The sequence below is a fragment of the Rhipicephalus microplus genome, chromosome 5, assembly GCF_043290135.1.
Source record: "Rhipicephalus microplus isolate Deutch F79 chromosome 5, USDA_Rmic, whole genome shotgun sequence".
NCBI classification, from domain to species: Eukaryota; Metazoa; Arthropoda; class Arachnida; order Ixodida; family Ixodidae; genus Rhipicephalus; species Rhipicephalus microplus.
The window spans coordinates 161,678,649-161,684,648 of record NC_134704.1 but is presented as its reverse complement, the minus strand read 5'-3'; the positions used below and the strand labels follow the sequence as shown (position 1 = coordinate 161,684,648).

Genomic DNA, 6,000 nt, shown 5'->3' with positions numbered 1-6,000 from the left:
CGAATCACGTCCGGGTCAAATTCTCTTTTTTATTGTTTTCAACTATCTGTCAATCTACTTATTTGTCTGTCTACAATGACTTGTCCCTTTACTTGTGCTTCATCGACAGAAGGCCGAGCAAAACATGCTACCGCGTGTCTGCGAACGGTTACTCTAAGCGGACTCGGTGGCGCAACTTTAGCACGTCTGACTCCAGATCAGAAGGTTGCTTGTTCTAATCACCTCCGGGTGAAATTCTCTTTTTATCATTTCCATCTATCTGTCTATATACTTATTTGTCTGTCTGCAATGACTTGTTCCTTTACCTGTACTTCATCGACAGAAGGCCGAGCAAAACATGCTACCGCGTGTGTGCGAACGTCTGCCCGAAGCGCACTCGGTGGCGCAACTGTAGCGCGTCTAACTCCCTATGAGAAGGTCGCGTCTTCTAATCACATCTGGGTGAAATTCTCTTTTTATTATTTTCATCTATCTGTCTATCTACTTATTTGTCTGTCTACAATGACTTGTCCCTTTACCTGTGCTTCATCGACATAAGGCCGTGAAAACATGCTACCACGTGTGCACGAACGGCCACCCTAAGCGGACTCGGTGGCGCAACTTTAGCAGGTCTGACTCCAGATCAGAAGGTTGCGTGTTCTAATCACGTCCGCGTCAAATTCTCTTTTTATTATTTTTATCCATCTGTCTATCTACTTATTTGTCTGTCTGCAATTTCTTGTCCCTTTACCTGTGCTTCATCGACAGAAGGCCGAGCAAAACTTGCTACCGGGTGTGTGCGAACGGCTACCCTAAGCTGACTCGGTGGCGCAACTTTAGCACGTCTGACTCCAGATCAGAAGGTTGCGTGTTCTCATCACGTCCGCTTCAAATTCTCTTTTTATTATTTTCATCAATCTGTCTATCTACTTATTTGTCTGTCTACAATGACTTCTCTCTTTACCTATGCTTCATCGACAGAAGGCCGAGCAATACATCCTACTGCGTGTGTGCGAGCGTGCGTGAGAACAGCTACACTAAGTCAACTCGGTGGCGACCCGGTAGGACGTCTGACTCCAGATCAGAAGGTTGCGCGTTCGAATCACGTCCATGTCAAGTTCTCTCTTTTATTATTTTCATCTATCTGTCTATCTACTTATTTGTCCTTCTACAATGACCTGTCCTTTTACCTGTGCTTCTTCGACAGAAGGCCGTGCAAAACATGCTACCGCGTGTGTGCGAACGGCCACCCTAAATGCACTCGGTGCCGTAACGGTAGCGCGTCTGACTCCAGATCATAAGGTTGCGTGTTCGAATCACGTTTGGGTCAAATTCTCTTTTTTATTATTTTCGTCTATCTATCTACCTTTTTGTCTGTCTACAACGACTATTGTCTTTAGCTGTGCTTCCTCGACAGAAGGCCGTGCTAAACATGCTACCGCGTGTGTGCGAACGTCTGCCCAAAGCGCACTCGGTGGCGCAACTGTAGCGCGTCTGACTCCCGATGAGAAGGTTGCGTGTTCTAATCACGTCTGGGTGAAATTCTCTTTTTATTATTTTCATCTATCTCTCTATCTACTTATTTGTCTGTCTACAATGACTTGTCCCTTTACCTGTGCTTCATCGACATAAGGCCGTGCAAAACATGCGACCACGTGTGTGCGAACGGCTACCCCAAGCGAACTCGGTGGCGCAACTTTAGCACGTCTGACTCCAGATCAGAAGGTTGCGTGTTGTAATCACGTCCGCGTCAAACTCTCTTTTTATTAGTGTCATCTATCTGTCTATCCACTTATTTGTCTGTCTGCAATGACTTGTCCCTTCACCTGTGCTTCATCGACAGAAGGCCGAGCAAAGCATGCTACCGCGTGTGTGCGAACGGCCACCTTAAATGGACTCCTTGCCGCAACGGTAGCGCGTCTGACTCCAGATCATAAGGTTGCGTGTTCCAATCACGTCCGGGTCAAATTCTCTTTTTTATTATTTTCATCAATCTGTCTATCTACCTATTTGTCTGTCTACAACGACTCGTTCTTTTACCTGTGCTTCATCAATAGAAGGCTGAGCAAAACATGGTTCCACGTGTGTGTGAACGGCTACCCTTAACGGACTCGGTGGCGAACCGGTAGCGCGTCTGACTCGAGATCAGAAGGTTGCGTGTTCGAATCACGTCCGGGTCAAATTCTCTTTTTTTATTATTTTCATCTGTTTATCCAATTATTTGTCTGTCTACAATGACTTGTCTCTTTACCTGTGCTTCATCGACAGAAGGCCGAGCAAAACATGCTACCGCGTGTGTGCGAATGGTTACCCTAAACGGACTCGGTGGCGACACTGTAGCACGTCTGACTCCAGATCAGAAGGTTGCGTGTTCGAATCACGTCCGGGTCAAATTCTCTTTTTATTATTTTCCTCTATCTGTCTATCTACTAATTGTCTGTCTACAATGACTCGTCTTTTTACCTGTGCTTCATCGACAGAAGGCCGAGCAAAACATGCTACCGCGTGTGTGCGAACAGCTACACTAAGTGTACTCGGTGCTGCAACGGTAGCACGTCTGACTCCAGATCAGAAGGTTGCGTGTTCGAATCACGTCCTGGTAAAATTCTCTTTTTATTATTTTCATCTATCTGTCTCTACTTATTTGTCGGTCTACAATGACTCTTCTCTTTAGCTGTGCTTCCTCGACAGAAGGCCGAGCAAAACATGCTACCATGTGTCTGCGAGCGGCCACCCTAAAAGGACTCGGTGGCGACATGGTAGCACGTCTGACTCCAGATCAGAAGGTTGCGAGTTTGAATCACGTCCGGATCAAATTCGCTTTTTTTATTATTTTCATCAATCTGTCTATCTACCTATTTGTCTGTCTACAATGACTTGTCTCTTTACCTGTGCTTCATCGACAGAAGGCCGAGAAAACATGCTACCACGTGTGTGCGAACGGCTACCGCAAGCGGACTCAGTGGCGCAACGGTAGCGCGTCTGACTCCAGATCAGTAGGTTGCGTGTTCGAATCACGTCGGGGTCAAATTCTTTTTTTATTGTTTTCAACTATCTGTCTACTTATTTCTCTGTCTACAATGACTTGTCTCTTTACCTATGCTTCATCAGCCGAGCAAAACATGCTACCACGTGTGTGCGAACGGCTACCCTAAGTGTACTCAGTGGCGAACTGTTAGCGCGTCCGACTCCAGATCAGAAGGTTGCGTGTTCGAATCGCGTCCGGTTCGAATTCACTTTCTTATTATTTTCATCTGTCTATCTACTCATTTGTCTGTCTACAATGACTTGTCTCTTTACCTGTGCTGCATCGATAGAAGGCCGAGAAAAACATGCTACCGCGTGTGTGCGAACAGCTACACTAAATAGACTCGGTGGCGACACAGTAGCACGTCTGACTCCAGATCGGAAGGTTGCGGGTTCGAATCACGTTCGGGTCAAGTTCTCTTTTTTACTATTTTCATTTATCTGTCTATCTACTTATTTGTCTGTCTGCAATGACTTGTCCCTTTACCTGTGCTTCATCGACAGAAGGCCGAGAAAAACATGCTACCGCGTGTGTGCGAACGGTTACTCTAAGCGGACTCAGTGGCGCAACTTTAGCACGTCTGGCTCCAGATCAGAAGGTTGTGTGTTCGAATCAAGTCCGGGTCAAATTCTTTTTTTTATTCTTTTCATCTGTCCATCCACTTATTGGTCTGCCTACAATGACTTGTCTCTTTACCTGTGCTTCATCGACAGAAGGCCGAGCAAAACCTGCTACCGCGTGTGTGCGAACGGCTACACTAATTGTACTTGGTGGCGATACGGTAGCACGTCTGACTCCAGATCACAAGGTTGCGTGTTCGAATCACGTCCGGGTCAAATCCTCTTTTTTATTATTTTCATCTATTTGTCTATCTACTTCTTTGTCTGTGTACAATGACTTGTCTCGTTACCTGTGCTTCATCGACAGAAGGCCGAGCAAAACAAGCTACCGCTTGTGTGCGAACGGCTACGCTAAGTGGATTCGGTGCGAAACGGTAGCGCGTCTTAATACAGATCAGAGGGTTGCATGTTCGAATCACCTCCGTGTTAAGTTCTCGTTTTTGTTATTTTCATCCGTCTATCTACCTCTTTGTCTGTCTACAACGACTTGTATCTTTACCTGTGCTTCATCGACAGAAGGCCGAGCAAAACATGCTACCACGTGTGTGCGCATGGTTACCTAACGGACTCGGTGGCGACACAGTAGCACGTCTGACTCCAGATCAGAAGGTTGCGTGTTCGAATCACGTCTGGGTCAAATCCTCTTTTTTATTATTTTCATCTATCTGTCTATCTACTTATCTGTATGTCTACAATGACTTGTCTCTTTACCTGTGCTTCATCGACAGAAGGCCGAGCAAAACATGCTACCACGTTTGTGCGAATGGTTACCTAACGGACTCTGTGGCGACACAGTCGCACGTCTGACTCCAGATCTGAAGGTTGCGTGTTCGAATCGCGTCCGGGTCAAATTCTCTTTTTTATTATTTTCATCTGTTTATCTTTTTGTTTGTCTGTCTACGATGACTTGTCTCCTTACCTGTCTTCATCGACAGAAGGCCGAGCGAAACATGCTACCGCGTGTGTACGAACGGCTTCACTAAGTGGACTCGGTGGCGACACGATAGCACGTCTGACTCCAGATCAGAAGGTTGCGTGTTCGAATCACGTCCGGGTCAAATTCTCTTTTTTATTATTTTAATCTATTTGTCTATCTACTTATTTGTCTGTCTACAGTGACTTGTATTGTTACCTGTGCTTCATCGACAGAAGGCCCAGCAAAACAAGCTACCGCGTGTGTGCGAACGGCTACGCTAAGTGGATTCGGTGGCGACACGGTAGCGCGTCTTACTACAGATCAGAGGGTTGCGTGTTCGAATCACGTCCGTGTTAAGTTCTCGTTTTAGTATTTTCATCTATCTGTCTATCTACTTATTTGTCTGTCTGCAATGACTTGTCCCTTTACCTGTGCTTCATCGACAGAAGGCAGAGCAAAACATGCTACCGCGTGTGTGCGAGCGGTTACTCTAAGCGGACTTAGTGGCGCAACTTTAGCACGTCTGACTCCAGATCAGAAGGTTGCGTGTTCTAATCACGTCCGGGTCAAATTCTCTTTTTATGAATTTCATCTATCTGTTTATCTACCTATTTGTCGGTCTACAATGACTCTTCTCTTTAGCTGTGCTTCCTCGACATAAGGCCGAGCAAAACATGCTACCACGTGTGTGCGAACGGCCACCCTAAACGGACTCGGTGGCGACATGGTAGCACGTCTGACTCCAGATCAGAAGGTTGGGAGTTTGAATCACGTCCGGATCAAATTTCCTTTTTTATTATTTTCATCAATCTGTCTATCTACCTATTTGTCTGTCTACAATGACTTGTCTGTTTACCTGTGCTTCATCGACAGAAGGCCGAGAAAACATGCTACCACGTGTGTACAAACGGCTACCCTAAGCGGACTCAGTGGCGCAACGGTAGCGCGTCTGACACAATATCAGAAGGTTGCGTGTTCGAATCAGGTCGGGGTCAAATTCTCTTTTTTATTGTTTTCAACTATCTGTCTACTTATTTGTTGGTCTAAAATGACTTCTCTCTTTACCTATGCTTCATGGACAGAAGGCCGAGCAAAACATGCTACTGCGTGTGTGCGAACGGCTACACTAAGTCAACTCGGTGGCGACCCGGTAGGACGTCTGACTCCAGATCAGAAGGTTGCGTGTTTGAATCACGTCCGTGCCAAGTTCTCTCTTTCATTATTTTCATCTATCTGTCTATCTACTTATTTGTCTGTCTACAATGACTTGTCTCTTTACCTGTGCTTCATCGACAGAAGGCCGAGCAAAACATGCTACCACGTGTGTGCCAACGGCTGCCCTGAGCGGACTCGCAGGCGCAACGGTAGCGCGTCTGACTCCAGATCAGTTGGTTGCATGTTCGAATCACGTCCGGGTCAAATTCTCTTTTTTATTGTTTTCAACTATCTGTCAATCT

The 6,000-nt window shown here is 46.1% G+C and overlaps 2 non-coding genes across 2 annotated transcripts; both read left to right on the top strand.

The window, feature by feature from the left end:
- Positions 1–2,087: 2,087 nt before the first annotated feature.
- On the top strand, positions 2,088–2,159 carry TRNAS-CGA (transfer RNA serine (anticodon CGA)). The gene has a single exon. It is a non-coding gene; the product is annotated as a tRNA-Ser (tRNA).
- Positions 2,160–2,935: 776 nt separating this feature from the next.
- Positions 2,936–3,007, top strand: TRNAW-CCA (transfer RNA tryptophan (anticodon CCA)). The gene has a single exon. It is a non-coding gene; the product is annotated as a tRNA-Trp (tRNA).
- The last annotated feature ends 2,993 nt before the right edge of the window (positions 3,008–6,000 follow it).